The sequence below is a fragment of the Sus scrofa genome, chromosome 18, assembly GCF_054392235.1.
Source record: "Sus scrofa isolate SSC_HxYL_T2T_F1_AM1 chromosome 18, Sscrofa_HxYL_maternal_Yorkshire_Landrace_v2.0, whole genome shotgun sequence".
NCBI lineage: Eukaryota > Metazoa > Chordata > Mammalia > Artiodactyla > Suidae > Sus > Sus scrofa.
Window position 1 is genome coordinate 23397823 of NC_139400.1, and position 17782 is coordinate 23415604.

Consider the following 17782-nt stretch of genomic DNA (forward strand, 5'->3'; position numbering starts at 1 on the left):
AGCATTTGGAGACTTCCAGGCCAGAGGTCGAATTGGAGCTACCCCTGCTGGCCTACACCACAGCTCACAGCAACACCAGATCCTCAACCCACTGAGCAAGGCCAGTGTTCGAACCCGCAACCTCATGGCTCCTAGTCAGATTTGTTTCTTCTGTGCCAGGACGGGAACTCCCCAGAAAAAATTTTACAGACCATCTTTATTTGGCAACTTTGCTCCCATCTGAGATACATTATTATATTAAACTTTCCTTCCTTTCCCATTAAATGAACAAATAGCTATAGATAGATATAAATAGGTAATTTATAGCAGAAGTATAGAGGTTAAGAACTCAGGTTCAGGAGTCAGCCTGCCCTGGCTCAAATCTCAGTTTAACCACCATGGAGTGACCTGGAGAGTTATTTAACTTCTCTGTTTTATTTCTGCTTCTGTAAAATGGAGATAATAACTGTGTTTCTCCATAAGACTGATAAAAAGCAGATAAAATGTTATAATCCGTGTAAAGTACTTAGAACAATGTCAGGCTTAAATAAATGTTAGCTATTTTTAATAGAGAAGAGTCACACAATCCTTTGGCTATCGTATTCTTCTTCCAGTTCAGGACTTGTCAAAATGCATTCAACGTAGAACCTAGGATTTCAGAATAAACCCACAGGCACTTATAACTAAAACTGCTCTCCCTAGTTTCTGCTCCTTACCACTAACCAAGGTAAGTATGGGTCTATGTAAATAGAAAGAAAGATAAATTGGTAATAAATAAAAGGTCCACCGTCTCTGAGCAGTCATACAGTTAGTTTCAAGCTTTGTTTTCACTCCAAGAAGAATGCTCTTAAAAAAAAAGAAAGCTTTTGTTCATGTACTGAAGGGAAACGAAGAGAATAGCATTTATGGGTTCTTATCTAGGAATAATCAGAGGTAGCATTAATTTTTTTTCGTTTTAGCTGTAGCCCAAACAAGCTACTTAAGGACTAAATTGGTAAAATCTAAAATAGGAATCTCTCTCTTGATGTTTTCTCCATCTTTTTATTATTTCATTCTTCAATTTTTCAAAGGCAATCCACACAAGAAATCCTGGGACTCCACATTTTCCAATCCACTAAACTCATACTACCCTAGTTATAATTATCTGCACCCTCTTTCAATTAGAGCTGGAAGGGCTTTTGTAATCATGGCTTCAAACCCTTTGCTTGGTGGACCAGGAACCCAGCCAACTGAGGCCATGGACCCCATCAATGAGTGGCCACGCTGTGAGCTGGGTTCCAGCGCTGTCTGAGGCTCTGCCTAACCACTTTCTGTCCCCTATGCTTCCTTCATTCTCAGCATCAAAGCAAGTAAATCTAGTTGATACTGCATGAAATGTGTTGACTGAGGTGTGCTGGATGGAAATGAAATGTGTTCCATTCTAGTTGCGGAGGTTTTGTCTGCAGTTTTGAGAAAGGTAACAACATTGCTCTGATTTCCCAGTTGGGCTCTTTCAGCTTTTAAAAACGATACTGTCTTCTGGGTGGTGACACTGTCCGGTTTAACCCTCTAATGGTGGACACATGATATTATGCATTTGTCAAAACCCATAGAATGTACAACACAAAGAGTGAACCCTGTGTGAACAACAGACTTTAATTACTAATACTGTATCGATACTGATCAATTCCAACAAGTCTACCACACTCATGGGACATGTTCACACTAGGGAAAATTACTGAGGGACAGAGAGATATATGGGAACTCGATACTTTCTTCTCCTTTTTTTTCTGTAAACCTAAAGTTGCTCTAAAAATTAAATCTATTATATATTTATAAAAGCCCCCTACAGGTCCAACCTTGTTATGTTGGAGAGATAGTGTGGTGATAGAGTTTCTTGACCAATAAAAATAACCACAAACACTCAGCAGTGACTTCTTATCTCATTCGGCCTCTGCCTTTTGTACTAAGAAGTTAAATCCAGAACTCATGAATCATACTGTTTATATCATTTAAATGTACAATGTTCATGCTGCTTCTTAATAAAATAGACAACTTGTATAGCATGGTTTTGAAAGAAACTGTCATCTCATCAATGGCTAGTGGATACCCACTCAGCATACAGTGAACACTGAAATTAGCTCTGATGATGGTTTTGAAATGAATGGTTCCTTCTGAGTTTTCTCCTTGCCATTATATTCATACTGTCCACACAGCCAGCTTATACTTTTGCCAGTTTATTTCATGGTTTGTTAAAAACTGATCTAAACACCTAAAAATTTCTTATTCTTTGTGCACATGTCAGAACTTTTAAAAAGTAATAACTCTTTCTGATATTTGTCTACATGAACTTTTAATACAAAGGCAAGAAAAGCAGAGCCTTGCCTACTGGATCTATGAAGATTTTGAAGATCTTAGCCTTTGAATTAATTCACCAAGTGCATTGGATGATAATTCTTGAATTCTGCACTTCACTCTTGTCAGACAATAGCAGTGGTTGAATTTTTATAGTAGCCAGTTGCATTGTTAGTAATAGAACGTTTAACCATGTTCTCCATAATGGAACATTCCATTCTCTCTCCCAGAGCCCATCTTCTCTGAAAGATGCTGCATGTGAATTTTTATTGTCAGACTTAATTTTAGTTCATATTCAGTTTTCTAGGAATAGTCATCTTAAGACTTGTAAGATCTAAGATGTCAATAGCCTTCTTTTTACTCTCTCTATATTCTGTTTCAAAATACCATTGTAACTTGGCAGGCATCACAGGACTATTTTGCAAATTTTTACTGCATGAAGTACATCCAGTAACTTTGAGCACCATAAAAGGTGAACCTCAATGACAAATAATAATTACTGTTCTTCTTGTCTTTGCAGGACTTTATGAGAGAGTTTTCCACACATGACCTTCATTTTCTGGGAAAGGTGCTTCATTCTGGTCAGATTTGCCCTTATTACCTTGATTCTTTTCTTGTTACAATCATTTCATTTTACAATGGGGGAGATAAATATAAACTCTCTCAGAGACATATACATGTATAGTATTGTAAATATGAAGATTGAAAAGATAGAAAACTTAATTCGTTAAAACTACAATAATATGACACCATCATAATGCAATGCATTACATGTCTACTTGTTACCGTACAACTGATTTTCACTCCATGGGGTGAACACATGCTAAACACATGCACACAAGGCTTGCCCAGCATTTAATGGGGCACAGTCACTCCCATGTTAATGGAGGGTACGCACTGGAATAATTTATCCCAGGAGACATGCACAGACCTGAATTCAGGAACAGAGCAGAGCAGAGCTACAAGCTCTGTTCAAAGGAAAATCTATCCATACGACATCCAAATATATACATAGAGATACCAAGAGAAATGCTGTCTCCAGATCTGAACTAAGCCAAGCTCACCCAGCAGTACAAGTCACTGTAGTGGTGGTCCCTAATATACTCAAATCTGGTGCATGTCAAATTAGAGTGTGTGTTTATTATCTCAGTTTCTTTTTTAAATAGTTGAAATGTATATATTAAAAAAGAAGAAGAAGAAGAAGAAGCTAGAGCTCTACACTTATGGAGTTTTTACAAGCAAGTGTATGCTCGTTCCATGGACAACATATGACAAGGCATGCATGGACCTGAGCCAAACAATCAGGAAGATGACACCCCTCCCCTCATTAGGCAAACATGAAGCCGCAGCTGGTGCCAGCATGCAGCGATGCAGAGGAAGAAGTGGTTCGAGAGGAGGAGAAGCCTGAATCGAGCAAGGTGTTCTCTACACAACTGTCTCTGAGTGAGAAGAGAAAGAGACTGGAAGAGGAGGGACCCAAAAGGACTGGACAGACCCTGCAAGTCACCGGGAGATAGAGGAGGACATTGAAGAGCCATCTCCCTGGCTGCGCAGAACTGTGTCATGGGCCAGAACGTCTCCTCCAAAGCAGCCTTCTACAGTTCAAAACCTCCCCTCTCCCTGGCATTTGGAGTCATCTCAAATCCCTCCATCACCGCTACATTTTTTTTTTCTTCATTCACTTGGGTGTGCGCCTTTTCCAAACTAGTGTTCTGTGGATCATCATTCCATAAGACAAAAAAATTTTTTCCACTTGGGATTATTGTTACTTTAAACGAAATTAAAGGAGTTCCTTTACTGCAGAACATCAAGCTTTTACTTATGCTAATGTCTCTTGGGAATTTCCAAGGGAGGCTAAAATAGGTCATGTTTTCCATGCTTATTCAACTAAAAAAAAAATTCTTTATAGAGTACCTGTAAATATCTCCCGAAACTCATGTTCTACAGAACACAGCCTGAGAAATACTGCATCTCCTGGAGGCCTCTGTGCAGTCACATGCACAGCCTGTCATTCCCCATCCTCTCCACATCTGGGGGAACTGGATGCTGGGGAGCCAAACTCATCGTTAACTAAACCCCTTAAAAGGAAATTGTTTGTGGTGGTTATTTTCCAGGTGGGAAGGAATAGAACCAAAGTCAGGTAAGTTTGGATTGGAGTGGAAATGAACAATTCAGTGGAAGCTCTAGGCAGGCATCGAATAGAACTCCCAGAGAGATGTGCCTGCAGGTGGCCAGGAAACGAGGACTGAAACATGGAAGAGAGGAAAATGAACACTGATGCCACTTACTTCCTGTTGACTTGCTGGGAAGTAATTTTGGGAAACCTCCAGTACTTCATGTGTTAATGTACGAGATGGATTTAAAGTTCCTTTTACATTTTGAACCCCTCATGATATATACCTGAGTGTCTTACGTACGCTAGACTCTCAATAAAGTCTTGAATGAATTGCATGCACGAATGAGTGAGTGAGTGAGAATGATCCTAGGCCAAATTAGAACAAAAAGTTAATTTTCAGATATCTTTTCCTGTGTCTTGGGTTTCAATGCCTTTCTTCTCTTCTTTCCCTCTCTTACAAAACTTCACACTGAGTCATGCCTGATTCCACATTAAAGTGCTCTTTTTTCAGGGGGAGGTTGTTATCTCATTACCAGTCAAATCATAGCTAAAAGAACGACTCTCTGACTCCACAGTGGGAAGGATCTCTAAACATCAGAGTCTTCCCAGAAAATATCACCACAAAATAGAAAACCCACTCTTAATCGAGTCCTCAGGATACACAAAACTGACATCATAAATAATAATAATATCCATCACCTTCTGTCTCCACTTTTTTCCCAGAAAATCCTCCAGGTATTGTGCCTGGTGGGATGTTTTCCAAGGGACACAGCCCCTGTGCCCTGGGCAGGAATGCGACTGTTTTGTGGGTGACTCTAGAACATGCCAGGGGCAGAAAGCACTGCATGCATCCAACTGAAACTACAGGGGGGAATTCTGGTGGTCAGGATGCAATTACCCAACAATCTGAGCATTCATCTTCCCGGTCCCATCTCTCCAACCAATCCGTAATCAAAGCAGAGTGTTATGGCTGTGCCAAGACAGATTCCAGACTAAATACTTTCATTTAAAAAGAAGATACTGTTGGCGAGAACTCCAAGTGATATAGATGAGAGAGGTGTCTGAAGAAGCAAAATGTTTGAGGGGAAATAGTAAGAGATTTGTGCTTGTTGCTTGATTTTAAAGTATGCAGAAAAGGAATACCAAGGATTAAAATGAGAAAAGGACAACTAGAGCCGTCCTGACTCAAGCCTCCCTTGGGACGACTTCCTTTTCTCCCTCTTTCCATCTCTTCTGTTTGCTCTCCCTTCTCTGTTTCCTTCCTTCCTTCCTCCCTCCCTCCCTCCCTTTCTCCCTCCTTCCCTCCCTTCTGTCACCGGTACTTATAGATTGGGAACTGCATTCAGGCCACAGAGATGAATAGCACATGGCCTCTGCTCTGAATATATCCAATAACCTCCCTCCCTCTTCCTTCTTCCACTGACTTTACTTGAACACTCACCTCCATTTACCTTTTTCTATTTTCCTATGCTTTACATAACAACCTATATTAGTTAGCGTTCTCCAGAGAAAAAGAACCAATAGGAGATACACACACACACACACACGTCCTGTATATATTGACCCTTGAACCAAGCAGGGGTTAGGGGCGCTGACCCTCTGTACAATTGAAAATCCATGTATAACTTACAGTTGGCCCTCCAAACATGAGGTTTCTCTGTACCCTTGGTTCTGTGTCCACAGAGTCAACCAACCTCAGTCTTGTAGTACTGTAGCATCTCCTATTTGAAAATATTCCCATATAAGAGGACTGCACAGTTTAAACCTGTGATATATATACATGGTTATGACACACATGTTCATATACATGTTCAAGGGTATACATATTTTTTTTGAGAGAGAGAGAGAGGTTTTTAGGAATTGGCTCACATGATTGTGGGGGCTAGAAAGTCCACAATCTGCAGGGCAGGATGGCAAGCTGGAGATCAGAGAGGAACTGATGTTACAGTTGAAGTCCAAAGGCAGTCTGAAGGTAGAAATCCCTCTTCCTGGAGGGAAGTACGTCTTTTTTCCCCTAAGTTAAGCCTTCAGCTGATCGGGTGAGGCCCTCCCACAGCATGGAGGGTTATCTGCCTTTCTCAAAGTCTCCTAGTCTATATGTTAATTACATATTAAAAAACAAAAAAACAAAAAAAAAAAAAAAACCTTCACAGTGACATTTAGAGTGGTGTATGACCAAATATCTGGGTATTATGACCTAACCATTCGGCATATAAAATTAGTCATTGCATGGCCCCTCCCACCACTGCTACCAGAATCCTCCCTAGAGTCTTCCTTCTTCTGAGTCATCTCTGTACCTTATCCCACCTTGCCTTCCTATCAAACTTCCCACATCTTCACCGGGTCACCGAGGTGACAAGGATAGTATCCAACAGCTACTGAGCTCTTATTGCTTGCCAGACACTGTGTCAAGCTTTGCCAGAATTTCTTATTTAATTCTCACAACAACTCTATAAAGTTAGCACTATTATTACTTTCTCTGGAGTTCCCGTCATAGCTCAGTAGTGATGAGCCTGACTAGGATCCATGAGGATGTCGGTTCTATCCCTGGCCCTGCTCAGTGGGTTAAGGATTCGGCATTGCTGTGAGCTGTGGTGAAGGCCGGGAGGTGTACCTCCCATTCAACCCCTAGCCTGGGAACATCCATATGTCTTGAGTGCAGCCCTAAAAGAAAAAAAAAAAAGTAATAACTATTATTACCTTCTCTCATCCAGAGAGGTTAGGCACCTTACCTGAGGTCCTATAGCTGGTGCATAATGGGGCAGGAATTTAAGGCCAGTCAACCTGACACCAGAGTGCATGGTATTTACTCCTGATCAGGCTGTCTCTCTCAATATGCAGAATGGCCACAAACAAAGACTTTCTCCCCTCCTCCTGCCCTTCAAGGGGCAGTCCCAGGTTGTCAAAGTCCTCAGGGGTGAGAGACTGGCGCTGCTGATTCTGTTGAATCCCAGGGGACAGCACAGGGAGCGTGACCATGGGCCCAGCAGAGGATGCCAGCCAGCATCCCTCTATGGGGTGCCCTCACCAGAACATCTGTTCCTCCAGAGCACAGAGCAGCAGGCGAGTGCTGACCAGCCTGACCCTGTGAAGGGCTCCCTGAACCCTGCAGCCAGACTGCATCAAAACCCACCGCAGGAGTTCCCGTCGTGGCGCAGTGGTTAACGAATCCGACTAGGAACCATGAGGTTGCGGGTTCGGTCCCTGCCCTTGCTCAGTGGGTTAACGATCCGGCGTTGCCGTGAGCTGTGGTGTAGGTTGCAGACGCGGCTCGGATCCTGTGTTGCTGTGGCTCTGGCGTAGGCCGGTGGCTACAGCTCCGATTCAACCCCTAGCCTGGGAACCTCCATATGCCGCGGGAGCGGCCCAAGAAATAGCAACAGCAACAACAACAACAAAAGACAAAAAGGCAAAAAAATAAAAAAAAATTTAAAAAAAACCCACCGCAATGGACTCTTCTACAGCCACCTACGATCATTCAGTAGGAGAATGCTTAATGACATGGGCAAATGTTCATGATATACTAAGGTAAAAAGCCAGTTCCCATCAATTTGTTTTTTTTAATTTATTTTTTAAATTATTTCCCCAATACATTTTTTTTTCCTACTGTACAGCATGGTGACCTAGTTACACATACATGTACACATTTTTTTTCTCACATTATCATGCTCCATCATAAGTGACTAGACATAATTTCCAGGGCTACACAGCAGGATCTCATTGCTAATCCATTCCAAAGGCAAGGTTTGCATCCATTAACCCCAAGCTCCCAGTCCCCCCACTCCCTCCCCCTCCCCCTCGGCAACCACAAGTCTGTTCTCCAAGGCCGTGATTATCTTTTCTGTGGAAAGGTTCATCTGTGCCATATATTAGATTCCAGATATAAGTGATATCATATGGTCTTTGTCTTTCTCTTTCTGACTTACTTTACTCAGTATGAGAGTCTCTAGTCCCAGCAGTTTGTAAATATAAGCTCACTAAAAATGTGTATTTAAAAACTCCTGGTAGCTCAGTGGGTTAAAGATCTGGTGTCACTGATGTGGCTAGGGTCATTGTTGTGATACGGATTCGATCCCTGGCCCAGGAAACTCCACATGCGTCAGGTGCAGCCAAAAACAGAAAGTGTGTATTATGTACATTATACATATCTAACAAAAAATGTCTGTCTATATATGTATGCATATACGTAGAAAGTAGATGAAAAAGTTAGGCTCAAAAATGAAATATGATTATGGGTGATTTTTATTTTATTCTTTTGCTTTTCTGAAGTTTCCAAATTTTTCACAAATAGACATCTTTTGTAGAAGTGTACAAAATATCATACTTTCACAGTGAAACCTATAGACATATGTTCAAATATATTTTGTAGACGTGTACAAAATATATACTTTTGTGATTTAAAAAATGGCAAATATGAAGACACTTAGATATTTAACTCTTTCTTGGCAATTTCCTCCCATGCCAATCTATCTTTTAAAAAATTAAATTCTACAACTATTAGACTCAAACATGTCCAGATTGAGATTATTGATGATGGAGGGGATGCCAGCCCCTAAAGAGATGAGGTGCCTTGCCCAGAAGGGAGCTTAAGCTCTCCCAAGAGGAACCTAATCCAAGCAAGGTGTTTGGCTTAATGACAAGAATTTTCATTGCAAAAATATTTTCCATTCTTTAATCAGAGCCTAATCCAACAGCAACTTCAGATGCCCGTCAGAGTACTTTCCATTTTAAATCTCTACCTCCCTCTCCTTTCAGTCTCAGTAGCATTCCTGTGCTTTGCAAACGGTAATGAAAAAGCTGGGAATTGTAAAAGTCTTTGTCAAATTGTCACCTGTTTTATTAATCCTTCAAATTGTAATAGGGTGACTGGAGTTTTTAACCAACATTCCAAGACTAATGCAACAAACGAGAAATATCTTCTTTGGGAAGACAAACACTTATTTCAATTCACTTGCATGAATCCCAACATTTGGGGAAATCTTTGTGTGAAATTAGTTTCACAGCATATGGATAGCCCTTTAAATGATAATAATAAATAATCATCCCATGTATTTATACATTATCCCATGTACCCTCAAAACATTCCCCAAACTCTGTGTTACTTCCGTGGCGTGAAGAAACTGAGAATTTGCCAGGAACACAGTGCTGGCAAATAAGAAGCCAGAACTTCTGGCTTCAAGTAAAGTGTTCCTTCTACCTCATGTCTACTTCATGGCTCTGAAAGTGGCTTGAGTTTTTTGGAAACAGCTATAAGTTATTCAGACCAAAGTCCTGTGAATCAAGGGGCTCTTCAATCAATGACTAAGTCAATGAGGAAATATTGATTGTGCCCTGTACATGGAGTGGTCTATGTATGTTCCCTCTGAAGAGACTGTTAGATGAGTAACTGGCAGTCCTGGCTGCCGTCAAACTGGGTAAAGACAGTTTTTTGGTCAAAAAATAAGGTGTCACTTTAACTGAACAAGGCTGATGGTGCGTGCATGTGTGTGTGTGTGTGTGTGTGTGTGTGTGTGTGTGTGTGTGTTAGCCCTGTTCTGAAGGTCTCCATCAACATGCATCCCCCTAAATGTGCCAGGGACTTTTTAGACATTGGGAAGAGTGTGATGCTATGAACAAGGGTATGCTAATATCTTTTCAAGACCCTGCTTTCAGTTATTTTGCATTTATACCCAGAACTGGAATTGCTGGATCATGTGGCAGCTCTAGATTCAATTTTTTGAAACCACAGTGTTTTCCATAGTTGCTATATCATTTTGCATTCCTAAGAGCGCACAATAATTTCATTTTTTCCACATTCTTGCTAACACTTACATATTTTTACATATTTTTTACATATTTTTATAGTAGCCATCCTAAAGGGTAGAAGGTAGTATATCTTTGCAGTTTTGATTTGTGTTTCCCTGATAACTAGTGATGTTGAGCATCTTTTCACATGCTTATTGGCCGTTTGTGTATCTTTTGGGGAGAAATGTCTATTCAAATCCTTAGTCCATTTTTGAATCAAGTTGGGTATTTGTTGTTGAGTTTTACAAGTTCTCTATATAATCTGGCTCTTAGTCCCTTGTCAGATATATGATTTGCATACGTTTTATTCCACCCTGTGTGTTGCCCTTTCACTCTGTTGATTGTGTCTCTTGTGGCCCGTGTTTAAAATTTTTCATAAAGCTCAATCTCTCAATTTTTTTTTCTCTTATTGCTTGTGCCTTTGTCATCATAGCCAAGAAATCATTGACAAATCCAAGGTCCTGAGGCTTTTACCCTATGTTTTTTTCTAAGAGTTTTATAGTTTCATGTTTTTGATCCATTTAGGGTTAATTTTTAATCAGTGTTGTTAGGTAAGGGTTGACCACAGGTATTCTTTGAAATGGCGAACATTTTTCGGATAGTCTTTTCTACAAACTCTGACACCTACATAAGTGCAGGAGGAATTCCCCACCCCCCAGCCAAAAAAAAAAAAACCCTCGTTTTTTCAATTTATTGGTAGGAATAATCATATCTTTCTCACATTCTCTATCAAAGCGTCAAATGTCACAATTTCAATAAAGCTGTATTTACAAAAGATTTCTTAATAAATACAACTGCTTCAGAAGAAACATCGACAGCAGAAGCAGCCCTTACTGCTGAGAACTTTTTAGCATGTTACTGTCCTCCACCAAACTGGTTCCTCTGGGATGGTCTTCCTTTGTCTTTTTGGAAGTGTGCTGTGAGGCACCTGTGCCCATGGGGGGTCTAATTTAGTCTTGAGCACCAGAAATGCCCTCTTGAAGGGGGCACAAATCAGGGCTGCACACCTCTCACCACATGGTAGCTGCTCATTTCTCACAGAATAAAGAATGGATATTTCCTGTTTCTGGTCTTGGCAGGATGGTTATTAAATTTTTCTTTTTTGCTGCCCACTTACCGTTTATATTTACAACTCTGTGAACTGTTTCGCTATTCAAAACAGCCGTGAGTACATCCCATCAAATCTCTTAAAACCACCCCTACAAAACCCTTTTGTAGGGGTGGTCAGTTGGTCTAAAGATGGGTCAAGTCCACATTGGATAGGGTGACAATTTGCAACACATTTAATGCCCCCAAATCCTTGATTTGTTTCTGTACTGGGTCATGGAAAATGCTGCGTACACTTTGACTAACCCATTCACTTTTTTCTACTTCCCAAACACAGTAAAAATAATAGCTCTCACACTTTTTGAGTTTTCTATGTTCCAGAAAATATGTTAGGTGCTCGACACACATGTTAGTTTACTCTGTACTCAGTGCAACTCTGTGAGGGGGTGTTATCAGCCCTATTTTATAGAGAAATGAATCTATTTATAAATAAATCTGGGGATTTCCTGTTGAGGCATAGTGGAAACAAATCTGACTAGTATCCATGAGGATGCAGGTTCAATCCCTGGCCTCGCTCAATGGGTCCAGGATCCTGAATTGCTGTGACTGTGGTGTAGGCCAGCAGCTGTAGCTCTGATTTGACCCTTAGCCTGGGAACTTCCGTATGCCACAGGTGTGTCCCTAAAACGCAAATAAAAATAAAAATAAATAAATAAGTACATACATACATACATACATCTGAGGTTTGGCAAAGCACTCCTCAATAACTAAAAGCATATCACTTTCATAACTGTTTGAGAATGTCCCCATGGCATTTGTCAAGTGCTGCAGTGCAGTTTGGGGTTTAGAGGATGGGAGTCTGAATCTTCGCCCTGCCACTCACTTAACTGAAACTTTGGACAAAGTGCTTATACTCTCCTAGGTCTGTTTCCCGGAGTGCAGGGTAGGCCAGTGGGGACCAGGCACTCCCACTGGTACGTATTGAAGGCATAAGTGAGGTGCTGTAATGGAGCGTCGGGTTCTGGGCCAGCTCCTCCCCTCTGTGGGGCATTCTGGGAAGGAGAAGTTCGCAAACTCCTCAAAGTTCCAACACCCATAAGAAACCTCCCCGGGAGTTGGGGTTTGGTTAGGACTCCCTAAGAGTAACTTGAGTTCTTCTGAGAGAACATGAACTTCTCATGTTTGCTGAAACCCTTCCAGGGTGGGTCTCCAGGACCCACCTCAACAAAATGCATTGGGAGGAGGCTCTATGTTTCCTCAAGTTTCAATTGCAATGGCTTTAGCACCTCCACCTGCTTATTAGTCAAGAGAGCTCTTTGCTGGATAGTTCCTCTTGTATTTTGGGTATATCCCAGGCCCCTGGATCTCTGGCAGCATTACCATACAGTATTTACTAAGGAGGCTTTAGTCATTATTACAAAAAAAGGAGTTGAATGGGTTTGCAGAAAGACTTAGCAAAGGGCTCTTTGAAGTTTGCGACAGTCTGTCAGAGAGGTCGGCAGAAACATTACTCCTGCAGGTTCTTGGCTGTAAATATTTAAAAGTCTGCACACACAGAATGCCAAATTTGTCTATCAGCTCTGCAAATAAAAATACCTATTATTTTTCCATTTAGTACGACACATTTCCTAATTTATACATGCCCCAAATCAAGCTGTTCCTGCCTTATACAGAGGTTTGGCTTCTCCCAGGGGTGACCTCAAGTGAGTCAGCTGCTAAGAAGACCGATGTTTTTATTTGTAGTTTGTTCTCAGTCCTTGACCTCAGAGAAACTGCTTTCATGAGAGGTTAGGACTCTGCTGGGGTAGGGGCAGAGGGTGGGGGTGATAGTGGTGAGGGGGCAGCTTCTTCTGGAACAAGCTGGTTTGTTCTCATCTGGGTGACACCTGAGACCATGTGAATACCAGCATTCACATATATGGAGGCCAATAGGCAGAAGGAAAGCAAATCTATCTTTGCCTGAGGCCTTGAGAATTTCCTGGCCATTTCTTACCCATGTTCTTGCTTCTGCCTACTTTCTAGCTCCCTGTGTAGAAGGAAGCAGAGAACAAAGAACTAGCTGATACCCTTTTAAAAGTGAGGGGAAGGACCATATTAGTGGTTCTAAAATTTAAGCCTAAAAAGTCAGTCTGAGGTTAAAATGCAGATTCCTGGGCCCAATTTCCAGCAATTCTGTTTCATTAGTTCCAAGCCCCCTACTAATGACTTCCTGACTAGTCACTGGGGGTAACTCTGGCAATCACTTAGTCCACCCCAGCTGATACATCCCAAAATTTTATACTTCACCAATTCCCAACTTGGGGCCAAACAGCCAGTCCTCCTCAAGCCCTTAGGTAGACACTGCTTCACTGCTATTTGGTGTAACTGAGTTTCCTGGTCAAACACCTGACCACACAGTTTTCCTCCATAAGAGCAATTCTAAGTTTCTAAGTTCTTCTTCCCCTGTTATCAGGGATACCCAACTCAAGGCAAAAGGAGATGAGAAGATGGTTTCCAGTGGCGAGAAAGGCTCTTCGGTCCATCTTTCTCCCACCAGTGCTTGTTCCCCTGATTCATCACCTCCTCTAATTGGCACATTTGTCAATTCTTAAAATTCTTAAATAAATAGAAGCACAGTCATATCAGGCTAAGCAGCTCCTTTGAAAGGACCTGGTGCCATCTCCTCACTTTCCAGGTAAGGAAACTAAAGGAGAGAGAGGTTAAGGGATTTGCCCAAGGTCACTCAGCCAGCAGGGGCAATGGTAAGATTCAAATCCAGGCAGTCTGGATCCAGCACTTGGGATTGTAACCTCCATGATCGACGGCACAGAGATTTAATGAGAGTGGAAGATAATCTGGCATAACTATGTTGGGAAGACGCATGCAGAGTGTAGGGGCAAGGCTATCCTTATCCCAGTTGTAGTTTTGTTCTGTCAGTTTGTGGGCAGAAAAAGAAGCAAAGCCACACAGTCTTGACTATGTAGAAGCACTAATTACATCAGAGAGGAGACTGAAACCTAAATTATTGGATAATTTGGCTTCTGTCACTTCATTCTTTCCCATAACTCACCAGAAGAAGCAGGTAGTGTGGACAGGACAGGAAGCCCTGGTCATTCTACTCCAGTGCAGGGTTTTCCTCCAGCTCTGCCTCTTCCTAACTGTGAGGCACAGAACTTCCCTTCTCTGGGCACTATACTTTCATCTTTACATTGGAAAGAAGATGTTCAGAGTGATTACTGAGGCTGCTTCCGATTCTATGATTGCATGGATGGCCCGCCAAAGAGCTGGCAAGGGTATTTGTTTCTGCTCTGGGCACTGAGGTTGACCGCAGGTGTCTTGATCAACTGCATTTCTATTGGCTGGTTTTGTGTTGATTTATACCCTTAGGAATGGAGAGAACTTTCACAGCTTTAGTTAACTCCCCTCAGTATTCTGCCAAGGACAGGTATTGAACAATACTGCTAAGCAGCTGTGCATAGGGCCAGAGCCTAGAGGGGACCCCCAAAATCTTGATAAGGCTGCCCTCTGTAGAATCTTCCTGCTCCCTGACTCTTCGAGCCATCATTCTGAAGTTTATGGGGCTCAAGGATTCAACTGATCTGAGTGACCCTCTGACTCTGTCATCTTAACGGTGACTAGACAAGAAGACAGCCTGTTTCCCTGACTCTCGTGCGGCTGCTCCCCCAACCCAAACAGATATGTGGCTGACAGCAAGGTACCACTCATTTTGCTTCTTGCTTGGGTTGTCTGGCGTGCCTCAGGTCTTCCTTGACAAAACTCAAAGTGTCCAATCTCTTCAAAGTATCCCCTATCCCTACTTTGACATACAGCACCCTCCTCACCAATACTCAGTCAATTCCATCTCTTCTCCAGTGTCCATATCCCCCCCCACCCCCGGGTACAGAGATGGTTCCATCCTGGGTTCATGAAGGAGCAGTTAGGAAGGTCTGTGTCAAAGGCTAAGACTGTAAAAAACCTAATTCCACTTCAACAAATATCTTTGTAAATATCCAAGTTTCTTGCACAACCAGCTGCTTTCATATTTCTTTGCTGACTTGTTATAACATGCCTTCACAAAGAGTTGTCTGAGTCCATTTAGGCTGCTATAAAAAAAAAATGCCATAGATTGGGCAACTTATAACCAACAGTAATTTATTTTTTATAGTTCTTGGAAGTCCAAGATCAAGATATCAGCAGATTTGGTGTCTGGTCAAAGCCTACTTCATGGTTCATAGGTGGAGTTTTTTTGTTGGGTCTTCACATAGTAGAAGGAGCTTTCTGGGGCCTCCTTTATCAGGACACTAAGCTCATTTATGAGAGCTCCACCCTCATGACCTAATCACTCCAAAGCTTCTACCTCTAAAAATCACATTGGGCATTAGAATTTAACGTGAATTTGGGGGGTGGGAGGACATAAACATTCAGTCTATGCAAGACTCATTGAGTTCAACAAACTAATTGTGTTCCTCTTTTAGACAAAACACTTCCTTTTTCTGCAAAAGCACCAACTTATGGCATCTAACTTATAAAAAGAGGTGACCAGAGCTCAGTGTAGTTGGGTCTGACCTCAGGGCATTGATCTCCAGAAATCAACAATTCCTTTTTTTTTTTTTTTTTTTGGTCATTTTAGAACTACACCCATGGTATATGGAGATTCCCAGGCTAGGGGTCAATTGGAGCTGTAGCTGCCACCCTACACCACAGCCACAGCAATGCAGAATCCGAGGTGCATCTGCAGCCTACACCACAGCCCACGGCAACACCATATCCTTAACCCACTGAGTGAGGCCAGGGATCCAACCTGCATCCTCCTGGATACTAGTCAGGTTTGTTAACCACTGAGCCATGATGGGAACTTCAGCAATTCCTTTTAATTCTTTTTCGTCTCTTTTCATGCCCCCAATCCCAACACACCTAAAACAGCAAATAATTCAACCATATCCTTGGGGACACATGTCACAGAGCTTTCCTCTATTGACAGATTGTGCACAAAATCTCTTTCATTCCCTACTCCTGTCAGACTATGCAGTGGTGTCTGAACTGTGTAGACATTCCACCAAAACAAGCTAACAAAAATGGAATGAAGTTGGCTCATTTTTATCTTGCTGTATGGATTCTAGACATTTCCATCACTTTGTCAAGTAGGCTTCCAAAAGGGATAAAAAATGGTCAGAATATCCAGATGGCAGCATTATGCAGAGGAACAAGTACTATCAAGAGACTAATGAGTTTTTCTCTTAATTTTACTTGTTATCTGTGTGACCTTAGACCCTCTCTGAGCAGAGCTCTTCATCTGTGGGCTAGATGCTCTCTCAGGTCTTGATCCTGTATCTTTGTTTCAGTGCTTATTTATAAAGCTTACGTTTTCAGTGGGACATCTTTGTTCCGCTTTTCTGATACTTTAAGAGGGTAAAAATTATCTTCTGAAAAATATTTAACTTCACGATTTGTCACATACATTATTTTGCTTAAAATGTCAGTTTCCCTAGCCAGAACTGAAAATAGTTATTGCTGCAGTCAACCATTCATTTGATGTTATCTCTTTCCACTTGGCATTAATGGAAGGAGCTAACTTTAGTTCATGATGAAGGAATGACTATTTCCAAAATTCTGGGGGAAAAATGGAGGAAGGAAGATTGAGTGTTTTGTCTGCTTTTATTTTAGTTTTTCTACAGGAAGAACCCCTTCTCAGGTACTGTACCTGGACCCATCAGAAAGAAGAGGGTCCTCCCAACCAGTTGAGATGCACAGAGTCTCGTGCACTTTGTCCTTCATTCTTCCTTCTACCCCAGATCCTCAATGAGGCACATAAGTGGTGTCCTTCAGGAGAACTCTTCATCTGCCCCTATTCTTTGGCTCAGACCCCTCTACCAAGCTGTGGTTGCTGCCTCCCAGCTTGGGGCTCTGGCCAGGGCATTTGGCCCATCAGGCAGAACCAGCTGAGTAACAAATGGTCGCAGTTAAGATATTATCTGACTACATTAAGGTGAACCTCTCTAGCTCTATTTTTTAGATTTTAATTTATTTTAATTTTTTTTCTTTTTTGCTTTTTAGGGCTGCACCCTTTGCATATGGAGGTTCCCAAGCTAGGGGTCAAATTGGAGCTGTAGCTGCTGGCCTATGCCACAGACACAGCAATGCAGGACCTGAGCTGCATTTGCGATCTACACCACAGCTCACAGCAATGCCAGATTCTTAACTTACTGAACAAGGCCGGGATGGAATCTGCATCCTCATGGATACCAGTTGGATTGGTTTCTGCTGCACCACAATGGGAACTCCCTCCAGCACTATTTTTATTTTGTTTCACCTAGAAGATGACAGTCTGAAGGAAGAGTGGAGAAAGGTAAACAGGCAGTGAGGTTGAACTGTTCAATAGCCCAGTGCCTCCAGTCACAGCTCCTGGAACCAGGCCAGCAGGAAAACTGCCCAGAAAAGAGTGCCATTGTGAAAACAGCAGCTCGGCAGCCCTATTAAATATGCACAACATTTGAGTGCTTAACTTAAAAAGGAGGTGGGGAGCCTCCAGGGTCCTACCCACCC

At 41.9% G+C, this 17782-nt stretch overlaps 1 protein-coding gene across 3 annotated transcripts in view; it reads right to left on the reverse strand.

The window, feature by feature from the left end:
* The window catches only part of CALD1 (caldesmon 1), a 287937-nt gene that overhangs the window by 242765 nt on the left and 27390 nt on the right, over positions 1–17782 (reverse strand). The window contains exon 5 of one of the 3 annotated variants that reach the window (XM_085005401.1): positions 17444–17564. The exons of the other annotated variants lie outside the window; for them this stretch is intronic. The gene's annotated coding sequence lies outside the window, so the exon portion shown is untranslated. The remainder of the gene's footprint in view (positions 1–17443; positions 17565–17782) is intronic. 3 annotated transcript variants of the gene reach the window in all.